This window comes from Bos indicus, chromosome 7, assembly GCF_029378745.1.
Source record: "Bos indicus isolate NIAB-ARS_2022 breed Sahiwal x Tharparkar chromosome 7, NIAB-ARS_B.indTharparkar_mat_pri_1.0, whole genome shotgun sequence".
Classification (NCBI taxonomy): Eukaryota; Metazoa; Chordata; class Mammalia; order Artiodactyla; family Bovidae; genus Bos; species Bos indicus.
In genome coordinates this window covers 35,082,097-35,106,200 of record NC_091766.1, presented here as the reverse complement: position 1 = coordinate 35,106,200, position 24,104 = coordinate 35,082,097, and the positions used below count along the sequence as shown (strand labels likewise).

The 24,104-nt window shown below is 38.6% G+C and overlaps 1 pseudogene; it reads left to right on the top strand.

The window, feature by feature from the left end:
- The window catches only part of LOC109560987 (RBPJ-interacting and tubulin-associated protein 1 pseudogene), a 195,471-nt pseudogene extending 172,622 nt beyond the window's left edge, over positions 1-22,849 (top strand).
- The last annotated feature ends 1,255 nt before the right edge of the window (positions 22,850-24,104 follow it).

Below are 24,104 nucleotides of genomic sequence, written 5' to 3'. Positions count from 1 at the left end.
TTCCTAGCATTGTCCACACTGTTCTGCTTCTTCACCATTCTGACTTGTCTAAAGAAAGAGCTACTGGTATCTTTTGTTCTGTTTTATTTCTCTTCTGTACAAACTCTCTGGAAAATGCCAATGAGAGACACCAATCTCAATTTCATTTCTTTCATAAAATTTTCAATTATACCAAATTCCATAACTTGCTTTTACCCATTTCACTCATGCAGAGAAAAATCAATTTTTCTTTTGACCCACTACTAAAGTTAAATGTACATAGTAAGTGAATTTTAAAAAAATTAAAAATTTTATTCACAGGTTACTTCAGAACCTCATGAGCTTAGCCATTAAATCTTGATAGATTCTGGTTCCACTATATCCACATTTGTGTGTTCCTTAGGATTTAATTTCAGTTAATAAATCAGGTTTCCACTCAGTCATTGAGAAGCCTCTGACAATACCACCAACTCTGTCTTCCTGAACAATTCAGCCCTTGATTTCAGCAGAGTGAAATAAAACATCATTTGTTCTGTACCAAAGGTGTTCAAACATATTTTTAACCAAAATAAAAACAGATAATATGACAGAAATAACATGTTATGGTCACAGTCCAATATTCTGTCCTTGTGTTCTGGTCCACCTATTTTTCTAAAATTACAGCAACTTAACAAACACTATTATAACACTGTCAAGGTAAAAAACAATGAAATAAAGACTGAGCACAAAAAATGAAATAATGACAGAATGTTCCTAAGACTGATTTTCACTACAGTTCTCCAAGCCTTAGTTAATGTGAATTTTCTTAAGTTAATATTTATTTCCATGTTCTAATACTAGCCAGGATAATCAGACAACAAATTAGATAATATCTGTCCTATAATCTCACTTCCCTGGTGGCTCAGATGGTAAACTGTTTGCCTGCAATGCGGGAGACCCGGGTTCGATCCCTGTGTCAGGAAGATCCCCTGAAAAAGGAAATGGCAACCCACTCCAGTACTCTTGCCTGGAAAATTCCATGGACAGAGAAGCCTATAATCAAGAGCCTGGCCATACCAAATATCCACATGGACATAGAAAACTAGCTTATGGTTAGCAAAGGGGAAAGAGGAGTTTAGGATTAAAATATACATACTGCTGCTGCTACTGCTAAGTCGCTTCAGTTGTGTCCGACTCTATGTGACCCCATAGACAGCAGCTCACAAGGCTCCCCCATCCCTGGGATTCTCCAGGCAAGGACAATGGAGTGGGTTGCCGTTTCCTTCTCCAGTGCATGAAAGTGAAAAGTGAAAGTGAAGTCGCTCAGTTGTGTCCAACTCTTAGTGACCCCATGGATTGCAGCCTACCAGGCTCCTCCGTCCATGGGATTTTCCAGGCAAGAGTACTGGAGTGGGGTGCCATTGCCTTCTCAAAATATACACACTACTGTATATGAAATAGATAATCAACAAGAGCCTATTGTATAGCACAGGAAACTCTACCCAATATCTTGAAATTATCTACAATGGAAAATAACCTAAAAAAGAATATAACTGAATCATTTTGCTGTACACCTGAAACTAACACAACATTGTAAGTCAAATATATGTCAATAAATATTGCAAAAAAACCCCAATACACTATATGTATAGTTTCTGGAATGAATGTATAAAAAGGAAAAACTTTCAATTCATATATTAAAATGTCACATTTGCAAATAATTTACCAGAAGACTGTCATACCTGAATTTCACTACACAGAGCACTCTCTCAGATTATCTTAAAATCAAAGACAAAAATAAATTATAAATACCAAAGTAATATAAAATAAAGTAAAATTACAATTCTATTTGAAAGAGATTTAATTGTGAATTAAATGCCAAATTACTCAGTTCAGTTCAGTCGCACAGTCATGTCTGACTCTTTTGACCCCATGGACTGAAGCATGCCAGGCTTCCCTGTCCATCACCACTCTGGAAGCCCACTCAAACTCATGTCTATCACATTGGTAATGCCATCCAACTATCTCATCTTCTGTCGTCCCCTTCTCCTCCCTCCTTCAATCTTTCCCAGCATCAAGATCTTTTCAAATGAGTCAGTTCTTCGCATCAGGTGGCCAAAGTATTGGAATTTCAGCTTCAGCATCAGTCCTTCCAAAGAATATTCAGGATTGATTTCCTTTAGGAGTGACTTATTGGATCTCCTTGCAGTCCAAGGGCCTCTCTAGAGTCTTCTCCAACCAACACCACAGTTCAAAAGCATCATTTCTTCGGTGCTCAGCTTTCTTTATAGTCCAACTCTCACATCCCTACATGACTATTGGAAAAACCATAGCTTTGACTAGACAGACCTTTGTTGGCAAAGTAATGACTCTGCTTTTTAATATGCTGTCTAGGTCAGTCACAGCTTTTCTTCCAAGAAGCAAGCGTCTTTTAATATCATGACTGCAGTCACCATTTGCAGTGATTTTGGAGCCCCCAAAATCAAAGTCTGTCCACTGTTTCCATTGTCTCCCCATCTATTCACCATGAAGTGATGGAACCAGATGCCACAATCTTGGTTTTCTGAATGTTGAGGTTTTTGTTTGTTTGTTTGTTTTTTAAATTTTATTTTTAAACTTTACAATATTGTATTAGTTTTGCCCAACATCGAAATGAATCCACCACAGGTATACCCGTGCTCCCCATCCTGAACCCTCCTCCCTCCTCCCTCCCCATACCCTCCCTCTGGGCCATCCCAGTGCACCAGCCCCAAGCATCCAGCATCGTGCATCGAACCTGGACTGGCAACTCATCTCATACATGATATTACACATGTTTCAATGCCATTCTCCCAAATCTCCCCACCCTCTCCCTCTCCCACAGAGTCCACAAGACTGATCTATACATCAGTGTCTCTTTTGCTGTCTCGTACACAGGGTTATTGTTACCATCTTTCTAAATTCCATATATATGCATTAGTATACTGTATTGGTGTTTTTCTTTCTGGCTTATTTCACTCTGTATAATAGGTTCCAGTTTCATCCACCTCATTAGAACTTATTCAAATGTATTCTTTTTACTGGCTTAGTAATACTCCACTGTGTATACATACCATAGCTTTCTTATCTATTCATCTGCTGATGGGCATCTAGGTTGCTTCCATGTCCTGGCTATTATAAACAGTGCTGCGATGAACATTGGGGTACACGTGTCTCTTTCCCTTCTGGTTTCCTCAGTGTGTATACCCAGCAGTGTTGAGTTTTAAGCCAACTTTTTCACTCTTCTCTTTCACTTTCATCAAGAGGCTCTTTAGTTCTTCCTTGCTTTCTGCCATAAGGGTAGTGTCATCTGCGTATCTGAGGTTATTGATATTTCTCTCAGAAATCTTGATTACAGCTTGTGCTTCATCCAGCCTGGCATTTCTCATGATGTACTCTGCATAGAAGTAAAATAAGGAGGGTAACAATACACAGCCTTGATGTACTCCTTTCCCAATTTGGAACCAGTCTGTTGTTCAATGTCCAGTTCTACCTGTTGCTTCTTGACCTCCATATATATTTCTCAGGAGCCAGATCAGGTGGTCTGGTATACCTATCTCTAAGAATTTTCCACAGTTTACTGTTATCCACACAGTCAAAGGCCTTGGTGTAGTCAATAAAGCAAAAGTTGACGTTTTTCTGGAATTTTCTTACTTTTTTGATGATCCAGTGGATGTTGGCAATTTGATCACTGGTTTCTCTGCCTTTGCTAAATCCAGCTTGAACATGTGGAAGTTCACAGTTCATGTACTGTTGAAGACTGGCTTGGAGAATTTTGAGCATTACTTTGCTAGCATGTGAGGTGAGTGTAATTGTGCAGTAGTTTGAACACTGTTTGGCATTGCCTTTCTTTGGGATTGGAGCAAAAACTGATCTTTTCCAGTCCTGTGGCCACTGCCGAGTTTTCCAGATTTGCTGGCCTATTGAGTGCAGCACTTTCACAGCATCATCTTTTAGGATTTGCAATAGCTCAACTAGAATTCCATCACCTCTTCTAGCTTTTTTCTTGTGATGCTTCCTAAGGTCCACTTGACTTCACCTTTCTGGATGTCTGGCTCTAGGTGAGTGATCACACCATCGTGGTTACATGGGTCATGAAGATCTTCTTTGTATAGGTCTTCTGTGTATTCTTGCCATCTCTTCTTAATATTTTTTGCTTCTGTTAGGTCCACACCATTTCTGTCCTTTGAATTTAACTCAGATGACCATTATATCTACTACTGTGGGCAGGAATCCCTTAGAAGAATGGAGTAGCCATCATAGTCAACAAAAGAGTCCAAAATGCAGTACCTGGATACAATCTCAAAAATGACAGAATGATCTCTCTTCATTTCCAAGGCAAACCATTCAATATCACAGTAATCCAAGTCTATGCCCCAATCAGTAATATTGAAGAAGTTGAAGTTGAACAGTTCTATGAAGACCTACAAGACCTTCTAGAACTCATACCCAAAAAAACATGTCCTCATCATTACAGGAGACTGGAATACAAAAGTGGGAAGTCAAGAGCTACCTGGAGTAACAGACAAATTTGGCCTTGGAGTACAAAACAAAGTAGGTCAAAGGCTAACAGAGTTTTGCCAAGAGAACACACTGGTCATAGCAAACACCCTCTTCCAACAACACAAGAGAAGATTCCACACATGGACATCAGCAGATTGTCAAATAAGATTAATTATAGTCTTTTCAGCCAAAGACAGAGAACCTCTACACAGTCAGCAGAAACAAGACCAGGAGCTGACTGTGGCTCAGATCATGAACTCCTTAATGCCAAATTCAGACTTAAATTGAAGAAAGTAGGGGAAATACTGCAGAAGGCAATGGCACCCCACTCCAGTACTCTTGCCTGGAAAATCCCATGGATAGGAGAGTCTGGTAGGCTGCAGTTCATGGGGTCGCTAGGAGTCAGACGTGACTGAGCAACTTCACTTTCACTTTCCACTTTCATGCACTGGAGAAGGAAATGGCAACCCACTGCAGTGTTCTTGCCTGGAGAATCCCAGGGACGGGGGAGCCTGGTGGGCTGCCGTCTCTGGGGTCTCGCAGAGTTGGACACGACTGAAACGACTTAGCAGCAGCAGGGAAAACCACTAGACCATTCAGGTATGAGCTAAATCAAATCCATTTATGATTATACAGTGGAAGTGAGAAATAGATTCAAGGGATTAGATCTGATAGAGTGCCTGAAGAACTATGGATGGAGTTTTGTGACTTTGTACAGGAGTTAGTGATCAAGACCATCCCCAAGAAAAAGAAAGGCAAAAAGGCAAAACAGTTGTCTGAGAAGGCCTTACAAATAGCTGAGAAAAGAAAGAGAAGTGAAAGGCAAAGGACAAAAGGAAAGATAAACCCATTTGAATGCAGAGTTCCAAATAGTGAGTTGAAATAAAAAAGCCTTCCTCAGTGATCAATGCAAAGAAATAGAGGAAAACAATAGAATGGGAAAGACTAGAGATCTCTTCAAGAAAATTAGAGGTATCAGGGGAACATTTCATGCAAAGATGAGCAAAATTACTAGCACTTTTGAAATAATTGAAATAAATTTTATCATCTGGTATGTACAGTAAGGTTACTAACCTCAAAACAAAACAAACAAACAAAAAATCTAGGAAATAGGAATGAGACTGTCCTAATGAGAGTTCATCTTGCTGTTTAAAACAAACTTGTAACAAAAAAAATCAAAACAAATTCAGATATAAATTTATCTAAGGAAGCAAAATAAAGCCAGTAAGACTCAGTTGTCACCTGATTTGACACTTAAAGAAAGAGTCTCTCCTTTTGAGAGAATTTATCGAGATGTAAGGAGTTCATCAAGGCTGTATATTGTCACCCTGTTTATTTAACTTCTATGCAGAGTACATCATGAGAAACGCTGGACTGGAAGAAACACAAGCTGGAATCAAGATTGCCGGGAGAAATATCAATAACCTCAGATATGCAGATGACACCACCCTTATGGCAGAAAGTGAAGAGGAACTCAAAAGCCTCTTGATGAAAATGAAAGTGGAGAGTGAAAAAGCTGGCTTAAAGCTTAACATTCAGAAAACAAAGATCATGGCATCTGGTCCCATCTGAATGAACTCCGGGAGTTGGTGATGGACAGGGAGGCCTGGCGTGCTGTGATTCATGGGGCCGCAAAGAGTCGGACACGACTGAGCGACTGATCTGATTTGATCTGATGTTTACAGTGATTATTCTCACATTCATGTTCAAAAAAAATGGGGGAAATGAGCAAATTATAGGACAATTCCTGTTGTAATACACACCCACTAGACACCCCCTGGAAAAGTCTTTCTTCTGAATCCATGTACACCACTTCCTGCAGATTACACTGATATGCCCACAGGGAAAGAGAAAGTGAGAACATCACAGATGATAAAATTCTCATGCCTGTGTAGTACTAAGTTAACAAAGTTGAAATTTGAATCTCATATGGTATTAACTCTATTTCCTAACTATATGTCTTCAGAAAGCAGGAATATTTGGACTTACTTATCATTAAAACTTCTATTACCTTGGCAAAGTCTGAGACATGGCATATTCTCAGTAAATATTTTCTGTCCTAAAGAATTTTAAGAATGTGCAATCCAAACTCCTTCATAATAACTTAGTCCATGGTAGTGCTATTTGCTTAATATACTTAATATTTTGCTTAATATTTTCTCTTAATATATAAGAGAAAATCTGGTTTAAATTATCAGTTGTGAGATAAGGCGATAAAATGAGTTCAATGTAGAGAAAAGAGTCTTGAAGGGCAGACAAAATCATATTTTAGGATCCATAGGGTTAAGTACCAGATAATGAAAAATGGAAAACTGATAATATAATGGGTGCAAACACCTAAATATTGTTGTGACATTGAAAAAGCCTATGCTAGTATTTACTGAATGTGTTACAGAACTGGTGGGCAAAAATGACTTGAGAAGTGCTATGCATCTAAACTACACCAATGGTTTTGAGTGACCATAAGTATTTCTCCAAATGGAGTGAGAGTCGATAGGAATTCCTAGCTCCAAATTGGCTTATTTCTCCAACATTTGAAATAAAGATTAGTGATTTTAGAAATTTACAAGGAAATAAATTTTAACTTTAACCCTAAAAAAGTTTATATTAAAATTTAACACTTATCCCTCCTATAATGGGGCTTCCCAAGTAGCTCAGCTGGTAAAGAATCCACCTGCAATGCGGGAGACCTGGGTTCCATCCCTAGGTTGGGAAGATCACCTGGAGAAGGGAACAGCTACCCACTCCAGTATTCTGGCCTGAAGAATTCCATGGAATATATAGTCCATGGGGTCTCAGAGTCGCAACTGAGACACTTTCACTTTGGGCTTCCCAGGCGGCACTAGTGGTAAAGAACCCTCCTGCCAATGCAGGAGACGTAAGAGATTCGGGTTTAATCCCTGGGTTGAAAGGATCCCCTGGAGGAGGGCATGGAAACCCACTCTAGTATTCTTGCCTGGGAAATCCCATGGACAGAGAAGCCTGGTGGGCTACAGCCCATAGGGTTACAGAGAGCTGGACACAGCTGAGCAACTGAACATGCACGTATGGCATTAGAAGATGTTCTAGTTTCATTCTTTCACATGTAGCTGAACAATTTCCCCAGTATAAGTGTAACAGTTAGTAAAAGACAGTTATGCTCTGGCTGGGGCTTCCCAGGTAACACAGTGGTAAAGAATCTGCCTGTCAATGCAGGAGACATAAGAGATGCTGGTTTAATCCCTGGGTCAGGAAGATCCCCTGGAGAAGGAAATGGCAACCTATTCCAGTATTCTTGCCTGGAGAATCCCATGGACAGAGGAACCTGCTGGGCTACAGTCCCTGGGGTCCCAAAGAGTGGACACAACTAAAGCAACTTAGGACAGCACACAAGCCTCCAAAAAAAGAAGGAAAAAATAAGACCGTTTGTACCTGCAATCTAAAGTGTCTTATGTAAAGCAAAACACAAAATATACTGGTTATAATTCCAGTATATTTGAATGAGTCTCATGAAAACAGCTATGCAAATTATAATTGAGAAAACTAAAGAATACATAATAAATCTAAAAAATAGAGTTTCAGTTCTAATAAAATGTCAATCAATAGTAAAACTGTTGGATCCTTTGGTCAAGGTCAACCCTGAAAGAATTAGAGATTGAAAAAACACACATATAAACACCCTGAAATCTCCAGAATAATAAAATTTATGTTGAACTATTATTTATGTGTGTGAGTACAGAAGGCTTAAGGCAGGGGTTAGAGAGGGGAGGAGTGGCATTGATCTGAGATTAGGGGTGGGAAGTCCACTGATAGAGAAGTGCTAGAACTCATGTTTTCAAAGAAAATAGTCATTTTATGGCCATATAACGGCTATTATTCTTCCTACCAAGACAAAACTGATTTCCTGACATTCCTCCGTTACCTTCATGGTGGTACTCTATTCCCCTGCTGCTGCTGCTGCTGCTAAGTCACTTCAGTTGTGTCCGACTCCGTGCGACCCCATAGATGGCAGCCCACCAGGCTCCCCTGTCCCTGGGATTCTCCAGGCAAGAACACTGGAGTGGGTTGCCATTTCCTTCTCCAATGCATGAAAGTGAAAAGTGAAAGTGAAGTCGCTCAGTCGTGTCCGACCCTTAGCGACCCCGTGGACTGCAGCCTACCAGGGATTTTCATGGGATTTTCATTTTCCATGGGATTTTCCAGGCAAGAGTACTGGAGTGGGGTGCCACTGCCTTCTCTGACTCTAATTCCCCTAGTTATTTATATTTGTAGAGTTATTCCTTTAGAAGAAAATCTATGTTCCCAGAAACTTAGCTAAATCAAATTGACCAAATACTCTCAGTACTTCCTCTTTCTGTATTCAGTTTTTCATTTACTTCTATTTAATTCTCCCTCATGCGAAGAATTGACTCATTGGAAAAGACCCTGATGCTGGGAGGGATTGGGGGCAGGAGGAGAAGTGGACGACAGAGAATGAGATGGCTGGATGGCATCGCCGACTTGATGGACATGAGTTTGGGTAAACTCCGGGAGTTGGTGATGGACAGGGAGGCCTGACGTGCTTATATTCATGGGGTTGCAAAGAGTCAGACATGACTGAGCGACTGAACTGAACTGAACTGAATTCTCCCTTATCTCAATGCATATTCATACTCTTTAGCAAAATTAGTTCTAGCTTATATTTTCTTCCACTGTGTGTGTGTGCTCAGTCACTTCAGTCATATCAAACTGTTTGCAACCCTTATGATCATTACTTGTGCTCAAATACTAATTATTGGTTCTTTATAAAATATGAACTCCAAAAATGCATATTTGAATTGCATGTTTGTAAATATATGTGTATATATCTTCTACAGCATAATGGCAAAAATCTATTACAGGAGTAATGACAGGACCTATTCAGAAGCTTTGTACACAAACTCTCCATTACTCACATTAATGTGAGAGGCAGATGCAGATGTCAAAATAATGAAATATATAAGTAATCAAGTACAGTTTCTGAGCAATTCTCTTAAAAAGCATTTTAAAACATTATGCTATTGATTGTTTTGTCTCTGGCTTCTCTTTCTCCAATAGTGTACATACTCAGAGGTAAAAATTAAATATATACACCAAAGACTTAAAACACGTAAAACAATTTTTAAAGAGGTTAGGAAAGTGCTTAATTTGATGCATCAAACTCTTCAGGCTTGATATGACTCAAAGTGCTTGAGATACATCTAAAAACCAACGAAATGACAAGTGAATGAAGCAAAAACTATTATAATGAAAATTATTTTAAACCACAAAAAAACAAATTTGACCTTACACTTCTATTTGATTAAAGTCTTCAAACTACAAGCCAACTAGGTGACAAGTGAATCTATCCCGTCATGCGGAGCTATTCAAAAATCTCCTCATGATTTCCCCTGAAAAACTCCAGACAGATATTTACCAAAGTCCAGAGAAGTCTTCATGTTGATGTATGGCAAAACCAATACAATATTGTAATTAGCCTCTAATTAAAATAAATAAATTTAAATTAAAAAACAAAAAGTCCAGAGAAGTCTGTACTCAGAATAAAAAAATCTCAAAGTAGTAAAAGTTACTATGCCTTCTTCTACAACATACTTTCTTTTTGAATAAAACCTATAACTTAATTTCAAGGGTTCAGCTTTTCGTCTCTGTTGCTTAAGGAAAGTGGATAAAGGTGCTATTGAAAGGAAAGTCTTGAGAGTCATTACACATCCACCCGTAGCCTCACTAAGTAGCAACACATCTAATGCCTTCACTGGCTTGTCACCCCAGAGGTTTTCTTGTCTCACATACATTTTCACGCAGCCGAACTGCCATCTCAGCGCACTGCACCAAAGGCACTGCTAGTTTCTACCATGTTTTCAACATCCAACATTGTAATTCACAACCAGGTTTACCACTCATCCTGGCTTCCATGCCAGGCTTTCAAACCCCCACCAAGACACCAGGAGTCTCTTCCCACCCAACAAGCACACTTTTAATAATAACTGAGCAAATTAAGGTATTTTTTTTTTTCTATTTGAGTCTTAAGATGATTTAAAAACATATAAAACCATAATCAAATTCATGAATAGTAGTTCTATAGTTAAGCTTTCAAAACTCAGCTGATTTAAATGTATCTAAAGGATCCCTGTTTCTTCTAGTACATAAAACCCTTCCCAACTTTACCCCTAGCTCTATGTGCAGACCTGTTTCCAGTCACTACTTACACATGTAAACTTTTCATGCAAACCCTAACACACTCATGACTGTCACTTTATGACTGTGCGCCTTGATCCCTGTCATTCTCTCTGCTGGTGAATCCTTATCCCTCTGTTTTCTTAGTTGGCAAACTTGTACTCATTTTAAGACCCAGCTCAAAATTCATCCCAATCTACAACTTTGGCCAAATGTCCAGCCAACTTTTAGTCAGGAAAAAAAAAATCCTCTTTTAGTCAGAAAAAAGAATCTCAGATATTCCCTTACAAATCTTTACAAACAGTTCTATTACAGCACTAGGCATGCTGTATTCTATTCTAGTTTTGTGTATTGATCTTACTAGAATCTTCACATTTAACATTTTAATGGACATTTGTCATTTGGGGGCTGCTTGGCATCCAAACACCTTTCCTCTTTGGGGTAGGGTTGTCAGAATTGGCAAAAACAAACACAGGACACATAACTAAACCACCACATACCAAAAAATAACTGCCATTTATTCCATAATTTAGTCTTATTTTAAATCTTGGTATACATTAATTTAAAAAATAAAATCATGCTATTTCCATTTTTAAGCAATAAGTTTAAATTTCAAGATTCAAACATATCACTAAGATCCATCATTTGAAGAAGCAATTGAAATTATCGGTGTGATCAATATCAAGAAGAAATAATTTATATCATCTTCATTTCATTTATATATCATCATTTATATCATCTTCATTTCAAAAACCTGTTTCCCATTGACACCCAGAATACTCCAGTGAAAAACCAATCCTATAGAGGCTGTCCATTTCTTCTCCAACACACTGAAAAGAAATATGAACACTGATAATAATGTCACCATATACATAGTTTTCACTATTTAAGATTATTGAATGAAGAGAAAGAAAAGGTGTCCAATCGGACATTATCTGTGGATAAAGCTATTTGTTCTATGTTGTTCAAGGCAATCTTCTACCTAGCCATGAATGCAATTCCTTCCTATACAAATGACAAACTCTGCCATACCAATCTCAGAACACTTTTAGTACTCTGCAGCATAGCTTAAATATTTAATCATTTATTAATACAATTTAAAAAAATCTTTCTGTGGCATTATATTTAATGATGACCAAAACAGAGTCACTGAGTACTTTCCACTCAAAAACTCACTGTGTATTTACCAGATGTGTATTCTTGTTCAGCACATCACTGGTGGGTAACAGTTGAAATTGCTTTGTATTTAGTAAGTACATGATAATAAGAACCTTTCTAAATCACATACCCTTGTGTTAAGCAACATCCAATAGTGTTGTTTGATTTTAAAATTATAAATTTTAAAATTTCATTCTCAACATGAATTATCCACGCATTTCATTTCAGTTGCACAGTCATGTCTGACTCTGTGATCTCACGGACTGCAGCACACCAGGCTTCCCTGTCCATCATCAATTCACAGAGCTTGCTCAAACTCACGTCCATCGAATAGGTGACGCCATCCAACCATCTCATCCTCTGTAATCCCCTTGTCCTCCTGCCTTCAGTCTTTCCCAACATCAGGGTCTTTTCCAATGAGTCAGTTCTTCGCATCAGGTGGCCAAAGTATTGGAGCTTCAGCTTCAGCTGAACATTCATTGGAAGGACTGTGAATATTCAACGAATGAATATTCAGAGTTGATTTCTTTTAGGATTGACTGTTTGGAACTCCTTGTAGTCCAAGGGACTCTCAAGGGTCTTCTCCAACACCACAGTTCAAAAGCATCAATTCTTCAGCACTCAGCTTTCTTTATAGTCCAACTGTCACATCCATACATGACTACTGGAAAAACCATAGCTTTGACTAAATGGACCTTTGTTGGTCAAGTAATGTCTCTGCTTTTTAATAAGCTTTCTAGGTTGGTCATAGCTTTTCTTCCAAGGAGCAAACATCTTTTTATTTCATGGCTGCAGTCACCATCTGCAGTGATCTTGGAGCCCAAGAAAATAGTCTGTCCCTGTTTCCAGTGTTACCCCATCTATTTGCCATTAAAAGATGGGACTGAATGCCATGATCTTCATTTTTTGCATGTTGAGTTTTAAGTCAGCTTTTTCACTCTCCTCTTTCACTGTCATCAAGAGGCTCTTTAGTTCTTCTCTTTCTGCCATAAGGGTGGTGTCATCTGCTTATCTGAGGTTATTGATATTTCTCCCAGCAATCTTGATTCCAGTTTGTGCTTCAACCAGCCTGGCATTTCACATGATATACTCTGCATATAAATTAAATAGGCAGGTGACAATATACAGCCTTGACATACTCCTTTCCCAATTTGGAACCAGTCCATTGTTCCATGTCCAGTTCTAACTGTTGCTTCTTTGACCTACATACAGATTTCTCAGGAGGCAGGTAAGGTGATATGATATTTCTATCTCTTTAAGAATTTTCCACAGTTTGTGATCCACATAGTCAAAGGCTTTGGCTTAGTCAATAAAATAGAAGTAGATGTTTTTCTGGAACTTTCTTGCCTTTTCTATGATCTAACAGATGTTGGCAATTTGATCTCTGGTTTCTCTGCATTTTCTAAATCCAGCTTATACTGGTTTATAATCTTACCCCCAATATTAGGTCTCAAGCCTTTTTTTTTAGGTAGGGAGAACAATACAGTAACAACAACAACAACAAAATCTCACAGTAGAGGTTCATTAAAATTTTTAAAATAGCCTACCATATGATCCAGCAATTCCACTCCTGGGTATATATGCAGAAAAGAAACTAATTCAAAAATATATACCCAACCTAATATTCATAGCAACACTATTTACAATAACCAAGACATGAAAGCAACCAGGTGCTCATCAACATATGACTGGATTAAAAAGAAATGATACACACACACACAGACACACACATACATACACTATGTGTTACAGTGGATTATTACTCAGCCTTAAAAAAAGAATGAAATACTGTCATTTCCAGCAATGTGAATGGACCTAGAGAATATTAAGCTTGGTAAAACGTCAGACAGAGTAAGACAAATACTATTATATGATCTCATATTCCACATATAAATGTAGAATCTAAAAAAATAATACAAATGAGTGTAAACACACAACAGAAACAGACTCATAGAAAACAAACCTGTGGTTACCAAAAGGGAGAAAGAAGGAGGAGGGACAAATTAGGGATATGGAATTAACAAAGTATTATATATAAAACTGAGAAGCAACAAGGCTTTACTGTGTAACACAGGGTATTATGCCCAGTATCCTGTAATAATCTGTAATAGGAAAACAATCTGCAAAATACTGAATCAGTACATTACACATCTGGAACTAGCACAATATTGTAAAGCAACTACACTTCAATTAAAGTATTGCACAGTAAATTTACTATCTTCTTCAACTGAATAATGAGTTAATAATTTCTTATGTAAACTTTTGTGAAGCTCCCCCAAACTTGGAGTTTCAGGTTTCCAGTTTCATCAGTTTCCTTTTGCTTCCTTTTCTTGCTTCCAAAATTGTGATCATTGTGCTCTGACACCTTGGAGACCTCAGCAGTTCTCTGAATAAACATAATTTTAGTTTTATTCTTGTCCTAGAAGAATCTGGTTTGACTGATTTACCAATACTTTGAAGACAGGATCATGATAATTTGGCATCTTGTCAATATTTGGTAGAATTATAGAAATAAGTATGTTGCAGATCCTATAAAATCACATTCCCACATATGCATCTAAATGTTCATTGTATTTGGTTGACCAAAAAGTTTGTTCAGGTTTTTCCATCTCATCTTATGGAAAAAAACATGAAAGAACATTTCAGCCAAACCTATATCTGTTACCTGCAATTTCTTCTTTTGGCTGTATATGTGAACTTACTGCATTTGATTAATTTTTTGAGAACATATAGATATATTTCTATATCCACATGATTTTGAGAGGATATATTTACTTATAATTTTATTATGGCTTTTATGCTTTTGTAAAACATTTTAATCAATTTTTCATGAATTGGAGCTCAAATGCACAACTGTAAAAATAAAACCTGAACTCAACTTTAAGCAATAAGTAAATGATGTACAAATACTTAAACCCAAGACGAACTGATCAATTTATGTGCACGTAGCACATTATGAGGCTGTTAAAAAAAAAATACTGAAATTTCTGAAAATCTAATAATTAACCTTCTATTCAAAAACAGTGGAATATATATAAACAAAATTATGCCTTTTTTGAATTTATTTCTAATTGGAGGATAGTTATTTTACATTATTGTGCCTGGATTCTGCCATACAACAATGTGAATCAGCCATAAGTATAAATATATATATATATATATATATATATATATATATATATCCTCTTCCTCTTAAATTTCTCCACCACTATCCCCACTCCATCCTATCCCTCTAAGTTGTCAGAGCACTGGGTGGAGCTCCCTGTATTATACAGAAACTTTCCATTAGCTATCTCTTTTACATGTGGTAACGTATATGTTCCAATGCTACTCTCAATTCATCCCACTCTTTCCTTACCCACTATGTCCAAAGTCTGTTCTCTATGTCTGCATCTCTATTCCTGCCCTGAAAATAGGGTCATCAGTATCATTTTTCTAGATTCCATATATATATACATATATATATGTTAATACATGAAATCTGTTTTTCTCTTTCTTACTTCACTCTGTATGCTGTGCTGTGTTTAGCCACTCAGTCCTGTCTGACTCTTTGTGACCCCATGGACTATAGCCAGCCAGACTCCTCTGTTCATGGGGATTCTCCAGGCAAGAATACTGTGGGTTGCCATGCCTTCCTCCAGAGGATCTTTCCAACCCAGGGATTGAACCCACTTCTCTCACACTATAGGTGGAATACCTGGGTTCTTAACCACCTGAGCCACCAGGGAAGCCCATGAATACTCAAGTGGGTAACCTATCTCTTTTCCAGGGGATCTTTCTGACCCAGGGATCAAACTGGCATTTCTGGCATTGCAGGCAGATTCTTTACCAACTGAGCAACCAGGGAAGTCCCCATTCTGTATAACGGGCCCTAAATTCATCCACCTCACTAGAACTGACTCAAAAGTGTTCCTTTTTATTGCTAAGTAAAATTATATATACACACATCTTCCTTATCCACTCATCTGTCAACAGACATCCAGGTTGCTTTCATGTCCCAGTTATTGTAAATAGTGCTGCTATGAACATTGGGGTACTTGTGTCTTTTCAGTTATGGTTTCCTCAAGGTATATGCTTAGTAGTGGGATTTCTGGGTCATATGGTAGTTTTATTCCTAGTTTTTAAGGAATCTCCACACTGTTCTCCATAGTGGCTGCATCAATTTACATTTCTACCAACAGTGCAAGAGGGTTCCCTTTTCTCCACAATCTCTCCAGCATTACTTATTTATAGATTTTTTTTTTATTATGGCCATTCTGATTCATGTGAGGTGATACCTCATTGTAGTTTTGATTTGAATTTCTCTAATAATGAGTCATGTGTTTGTCGGCCATCTAAATATCTTCTTTGAAGAAATGTCTGTTTAGGTCTTCCTTCCACTTTTGATTGAGTTGTTTTTCTGATATTTAGCTACATAAGTTGCTTATATATTTTGGAGACTAATCCTTTGTCAGTTGTTCCATTTGGAATAATTTCTCCCATCCTAAGGGTTGTCTTTTCATCTTGCTTATAGCCTTCCGTGCAAAAGTTTTTAATTTTAATTAGGCCCCACTTGTTTATTTTTATTTCCATTACTCTAGGAGGTGGGTAAAAAAGGATATTGCTGTAATTTATGTCAAAAATTGTTTTCCTACATTTTCATCCAAGAGTTTTATAGTTTCTGGCCTTACATTTAGGTCTTTCATCCATTCTGAGTTTATTTTTGTGTTTAGTGTTAGGAAGTGTTTTAATTTCATTCTTTTACACATAGCGTCCAGTTTTCCCAGCACCATTTATTGAAGAGGCTATCTTTTCTCCATTCACCAAGAACATAAAATTCTTGTCTAATTTGTCAAAGATAAGGTCCCCATAGGTTCATGTGTTTATCTCTTGGTATTCTATATTGTTCCATTTTTATATACTTCTGTTTTTGTGCCATAACCATGCTGTCTTGATAATTGTAGCTTTGTGATATAGTCTGAAGTCTTCCAGCTCCATTTTTCTTTCTCAAGATTGCTTTGGCTATTTGGGGCCTTTCGTGTTTTCATACCGATTGTGATTTGTTTGTTTGTTTGTTTGTTTGTTTCAGTTCTGTGGAAAATGCCATTGGTAATTTTATACAGATTGCTTTGAATTTCTAGGTTGCTTGGGATAGTACTGTCATTCGTCATTTTCACAATCTTGATTCTTCCAATCCAAGAACATGATATATCTCTACATTTGTTGTGTCATCTTTCTCTCACCACTGTCTTATGGTTTGCTGTATTTAGGTCTTTTGTCTCCTTAGGTAGGTTTATTCCTGGGTATTTTATTTTTTCTGTTACAATGCTGAATGGAATTACTTCCCTAATTCCTCTTTATGATTGTTCTTGCTAGTGTATAGGAATGCCAGGGATTTCTGTATATTAATTCTATATCCTGCAACCTTACTAAATTCATTGATTAGCTCTAGTCATTTTCCAGTGGCATCTTTAGGGCTTTCTATGTATAGTATCATGTCATCTGCAAACAGTGAGAGTTTTACTTCTTTTTTTCTTATCTGGATTCCGTTTCTTTTTCTTCTCTGATTGCTGTGGCTAGGACTTCCAAAACTATACTGACTAGTAATGGCAAGAGTGACACCTTTGTTATTCCTGATCTGAGAGGATATGCTTTCAGCTTTTCACCATTGAGAACAATGTTTACTGTCGCTCACAATATATGGCCTTTATTATGCTGAGGTATGTTCCTTCTGTGCCCATTTTCTGGACAGTTTTTTATCATAAATGGGTATTAAATTTTGTCAAAACCTTTCTCTGCATCGAAATTATCGTATGATCTGTATCTTTCAATTTGTTTATATGGTATATCACATTGATTGATTTGGGTATATTGAAGAATACTTGCATCCCTGTAATAAACTCCACTTGATCATGGTGTATGATTCTTTTAATGTGCTGGATTCTGTGTCCTAGTATTTTATTTCAGGATTTTGGGTCTTTAATTTTTTCTCTTTTCAAATAAGTTGACAGGCAAAAAAATATCACTAGGTATTCAAGAACTGCATGTTGATACACTTTGTTCCATACAGTAATACACATTACCAAAAAAAGTGTTCCATAGTCAAATCTCTTTGGAGAATTCTGGGCTAAACAAAGTCTATCAGGTTTCTTTTCTGAAACTGTCCAAGAGCAAAAAATTAATTTGTGGTATTGCCTAAGCTTATTTTAGCACAAAGTCTTTCTTCCCTTCTTACTGAAGTTTCCTTTGGAACACAGTTTTGGAAACAAATGTTTTATTTTGTTCCTTCAAACTCAGCTGGAGTTAAACAACTAGTGGTTCCAATGAATCTAAGATTTATATCTCCATGAAACAGTTCACAACCTGGGTAGGTGTGTCAATTAACTCTTTTTTGGAGTCCTCAGCTGAAAGAATGATGAAGCACCAAACAATTGATGTTTTTGAACTATGGTGTTGGAGAAGACTCTTGAGAGTCCCTTGGACTGCAAGGAGATCCAACCAGTCCATCCTAAAGGAGATCAGGCCTGGGTATTCATTGGAAGGACTGATGTTGAAGCTGAAACTCCAATACTTTGGCCACCTGATGCGGAGAGTTGACTCATTTGAAAAGACTCTGATGCTGGGAAAGATTGAGGGCAAGAGGAGAAGGGGATGACAGAGGATGAGATGGCTGGATGGCATCACTGACTCAATGGACATGAGTCTGGGTGATCTCCAGGAGGTGGAGATGGACAGGGGGGCCTTGCGTGCTGCAATTCATGGGGTCGCAAAGAGTCGGACACGACTGAGAGACTGAACTGAACAGCTGAAAGATACTATCCATCAGTAACTCTTGAGTTACAGTTCTATGTGCTTCTCACATCTTTAGAATTTTGCATACTCCAGTTTTCTGAATCTTCCAGTAAAGGTATAGCTTAATTTTCTAGGCTCTCAGGTCTTTACATAGCTCCCAAAGCAGTGAGTTTACTTTCCTTGCTCTGCTTTATTACATTCATCCACTTACCAGTTACTTCATCCTAGCACTGATAGTACTTCAGCATCATAGAATTTTTTTATTCCTGTCTCCCTTTTTGGACTATATCTTCCACTTTATCCACTCAGATTCAATGCTTTCACAGCAAATCATAGTATAAAAAGAAAAAGAAATCAATACTTTAAAGTCAAAGTGGATTTCTTCATCACAATGAATTCTGGTCCTGAGGAGACAGGCTCACATAGTGCAAAGGTAAGGTCATTCTGGGTTCAAATCCCAAAATTATTAGCTGGTGAACTTTATATAAATTTCTTACCCTTATTGAACATCAGTGTTCTCATATGTGAAATAGATATAATACCTAAATATAGCTTTGTGGTATAGGATATACTGAAAAAAATACAAAGTACATAATAATTGTTAATTACCCTCATCTGTTTCCTTAGGGCAATAAGTATTTGTGGAATTCAAAGTACTTCAACCTCATTCACCTCCTCCACCAAAAGAGAAGTTTAAACCAAAAGATGTTAAAAGCCCTCAGATTTCTAGCACTCTGTGATTGTGAGCTTAAGGAATGTTCCTTTCGCCTCATCTGACAGCATGCAGCCACACGCCATTGCATGTAAGTGGGAGCTGCAGAAAGGTAAACACAGCATCTTGGAGGTCATCAGAGCAATTTCCTGGGTGCTCTTCCTTGGTGTCTCATGCTGAATTGTAGCCTTCTGTGGGCTTCTTTAAAAATTCCCCTTATAAATAGTCACAGAAATAGTTCACTTGAACTTCTTATTTCTCCTGGGTCACAAATGCTTCCCTGAAACCCAGGGATTTCCAGAGGTTGTATTAAAAACTCACATATTCGAGTAATGAATTTTGATCACTAGTTCCTGTGAATACTGATCAAAAATATTTGGGTCACTAGCCTTATAGATAATGACTGGATCTTCCATTTCTAACCCAGGGAGTTTCAAGAGTCTTCTTCAGTGGGATAAGCCTATATCATTCTATTTTAAGAATGAAAGTTTTATGTGTAAATCACTGAAATAAAACTGACTTCATTAGAGTTGTTGATGTGTATTTTCTTTTTTTTTTTTTTTGAAGCTCTTCCAATGGAATGGATAAATATAAATCTAACAGTGCTTTTATTGCTACACTTCTCTCTGAAATCATTGCCCAAAATGACAACTCTTTAGTGTAAAGTAACTGCAATGTTCTCTAATAACCCATATGATAGCTATTGTCTGTTCAATGCTGCCTTGAAAATTACACGGAAAATTAAGCCAATCCAACTAGCAAAGATATATTAATATAACCATTATACGTCTGACAAACTCACTCAAGCTAAAAATAATTAGCATTAAATCAATAAATTCAGGCTATTTACATAATTGTCCCAATCTTTTAGAAGTCTGCTTTGCCACTCCCTGTTCACTTTTTTTTCCACTAACATATTATAGCTAATTGGTTTTTAATTAACTTGCAAGTAAGTGATGCTTCTAAAAAAGATTGGAAACTACTCATTATTAATTATATCTAACATTTTTACACAAGTTCCATGTTTATATTGACTTGCACCATCTCATTAGGATCTTTTGATAACCATTCCTGATTTATAAATCAAAGAAGGCAGGGTTCAAAGAGACTGGACCATTTGTTCAATATCTCCCAGCTAATAAAAGATAGGACTGAGATAAAAACCCTGGGTCATCTGATTCCAATGTCTATTTTAGACACTGTCTCTCAATTAAAATGAAATGCATAGTATAAAAGTCCCTACTTCATGGAGTCTAGCTCCTCAAAATTGAGTTAATTTTACATGGTATTAATGGAATTAGGTGACCATGAGAAATCTTGAGGCCTCTTGCCCTCTAAACCTCCACACTACCAAATGCACTAATTCAATATCCTTAGCTATCTTTTTGACCTCTTGTCTTTCTGTAAAAAGCATGGATCTTCATATGACCAGAGGCACAGGGTATGAGGAAAAAATCTTTGCAACAGGTACCTTTTTCATACCTTTTTCTATATGATTTTTGACATGCTTGCAGATTTCTAAAATGAGACCAATCTCCCTACTGCAACAGTCTGATCAAAGTCTCTGCTTGTCTATGTCTTATAAAGATTGTGACAACACTGACACTTTTAAGACTGCGATGTGTCAGGAAAAAAGAGGGAAGCTATTTGGAAAGTTAACTCTCCCACAGAATGACTTCTAGATTTCCACGGTGTACACAGGACAATGGCTCAACCAGAGAACACAGGCCTTTGCATATGCTCTTTGAATGGCCTATGGCACAGGGCAATTTCAGCTATGTCTAAAGTTTGGAGTGTGGCACAAATCAAGGTTCCTCTCTATTTTTTTTTTTTTAGTCACTGATATGTGACAAATGATGAGATTTTCGGCATGAAATTTGCTATTGAGGTTTCCATCTTTCTTTATGATTTCTTATCAGGCCTTGCTATCCTTCAAGCCATAAATAAAAATGCAACTTTCATCTGCATTCAAACTGAGGTGGAAATATAAAAATTAAACATTTTCATTTTTTCCTGAGTATCAGTCACTCTCTGTGAGCTCGAAAACAGCAAGACAGACTTTCTGCTGCCTCTTCTCCAGAATGATTTCTCGGAAAGGCCATAAGAAAAGACTGACTTGTTATTAGCATATCTACAACACATATAATTTATAACTCTACCTACATATTCAGCATTGAAATGGAGTTCCCATGAGGCCTAAAAAAAAAGGAAGAAAGAAAGACAAAGAGGTTTCCTAACTGTAGCAGCTACAAACCAAGAGCTAAAATAAAATACACCTGCACACTCTCAACATGTTAATAACTTCTTAATTTCCATTAGAATCTGGAGGGTCCAATCATTGAAAAATAAAGGCTCAGTAAGAACAAAGTTATAGAAATATCTGTTTAGGTCACTAGGGCCCAGATGCCAGTGCTGAGTCAGTCCTCATGGAGCTGGGGCCGAGGGTGGCCTGAACTTCCGGGAGTCACAGGCTCCTCGAGTTCAGAGCTGAGGATGTGGATGTACAGCGTGCGCCACCGGTGCCCAAGCACCCCTGCAAAGGAGTCCAGGCCTGGGAGCAGGGGACACCGAGGGTTGCACTGACGTCAGTGAGCCAAGATGCTCAGGTGTGACTGACACTTGTGACTTCACCCTTTGAAGCCTCAATTTTATCATCTGTAGAATGGACATAATGGAAGCTACCTCACAGGACTGTTGAGAGGATGAAATGAGACAATGCTTGTAGATCTCTTTGCAGGAGGGAGCCCTTTAGGCAGGACCTGGCAGGCAGAGCACCCATGTGTCACTCAGGACCACAGGTGGCGTGAAGACCCCAGTGGAGCTGGCCGTCAGCCAGGTGCAGGCCCTCCACATTCAGCACCGCTGCACGGGCAGCTACCAGATCAAGGTTAGGCCGTCACATGTGGAAGAGACTTTGTTTGGCAGCCCTGCAGGCACCCGGCCCATACCACCAGACTTAGACACATCCTGGAGGAAGAAGGCCAACAGAACCAGAGGAGTGGGGACAGGGTGTCACAGGCATCAGGGCCAAAGGGAGCTGTGAATACACCTCCTCCAGTGGCAGCACCCCAACCCTCACACCAAGGAAGAACAAATACAGACTGATCAGGCAGACCCCTTCTTACTGCCATGAGTCTCTCTTCGGCTCATGACCAGAGAGCAGCGGCTGGGAAGCCAAGTGGAGGGTGAGGGGAGACGCTGCAAAGCTCCATGCCCTCTTCTGGACAACCCCAGTTATCCCTAGGGGCAGCCATTCACCCCACCCCAAGGAGACTCCAGTGTGAGCCGTTCACCCAGCTGGTCCCTCCAAGACAGAGTGCAGGGTGGTGGCCAGCTCCTGGAGGCTGTCTGTGAATGGGTTAGACACCCCGCACCCTCTGAGGCAGGAGCATTCCCACTCCCTCATCCATCTTAATGTCCCTGGCACAGGTCACCACCCGCCAGTATCCCCTGCACAAATGGGCCTCAAGATCCCAGGCCTACCCCTTCAAGGGCAGAGACCAGAGACCCCTGGTGACTCCCAGCACTCCTTCAGTTAGTGTTCCAGTGCCAGCTATGCCCCCCACCCCCACAGGGTGGAGCCACCCAGCAAGCAAAGCGCCCTTGGAAATGAGTTTCTTGGTCCTTTCTGTACATTTTCTGTGACCCCATGGGGTCACAACCAGGGGCAGAATTTCAGAGGATGGGGCTGGTAGGCTGGCCTTGGGGAAGACCACCAGGCATTTATGGAGCACTGCTGAAGACAGAGAGCAAGGGTGGGCTGTGCCCCCCTCTGACCATCTCCAGTTGCTCCCCACTTTTCACACTGATAAGGATTGGAGGATCAACCCTCCACATCCCTATTGCCAGTCCTGTCATAGCCACATGGTGTATCAGTGCCAACCCAGAGGGAGTCCCCCAGGAAGGTCCTCCCACCTCCTCCATCAACACTGTCTCACCTCCAAGTGTGAATAAATGGTATGATTGCCAACCTGGAGGGTTCCTCCTCCCTCCTTTCAAGCCAAGCTCCTGCCCAGGATAAGTTTCCAGCTGAGTCTGAAGGTCTCTGGAATTTTCCCAGCACCATGTGTGGACCAGTGGGGTACACAAGGATCTGGGTGATACGCAGATGGACGTTTAAAAAGTGTCAAAGTCATGTATTTATTTTCATGCATTAAATATATCAGTAGTTCATCAAAACAAACAAAAAAGAAATATCATAATACAACTATGATGCATTAAATATATTTAATGCATCATAGTTGATCCAAAGGAAAAACAGACCAAAGTAAGACATGCTTTTATATATTAATTAAACCCCAAACAATTTCCATTTAAGAAAACATTTCTTCCCTGGTCAAGACGTCACTACCGCATTGTGTGTGCGTGTGTGTGTGTGTGTGTGTGTGTGCGTGTGTGTGTATATATGTGTGTATATATATATGTATATATACATTTATTTATATAGTGTGTGCTTATGTATGTGGATGAAGTTGTTAGATTTTCTTCTTTGGAATTTAATTTTAGAAAAAATAATCATATCCTGTTGGGTAGTTAAATGAATCAACCTGTCTAAACCTTTTTTTTTTTTTTAACACGAACTATATCTACATTCCAGCATCTTGAAACTGTAGTAAAAATATATACCAAAAAATTAAATTAATCCCCGATGTACTCTAAAGGTTGCTGTTATTAACATACATGTGAACTGAAAGCTTCAAGGATAGCACGTCTGTCAAAGAAAAGAGACAGACTTTGAGGAGGGGAGGCAAGGACTTCCAGCTTCAGCAGATACAAACTACAGATGGGAAATAGATTGTTAGCAGAGTAAGTT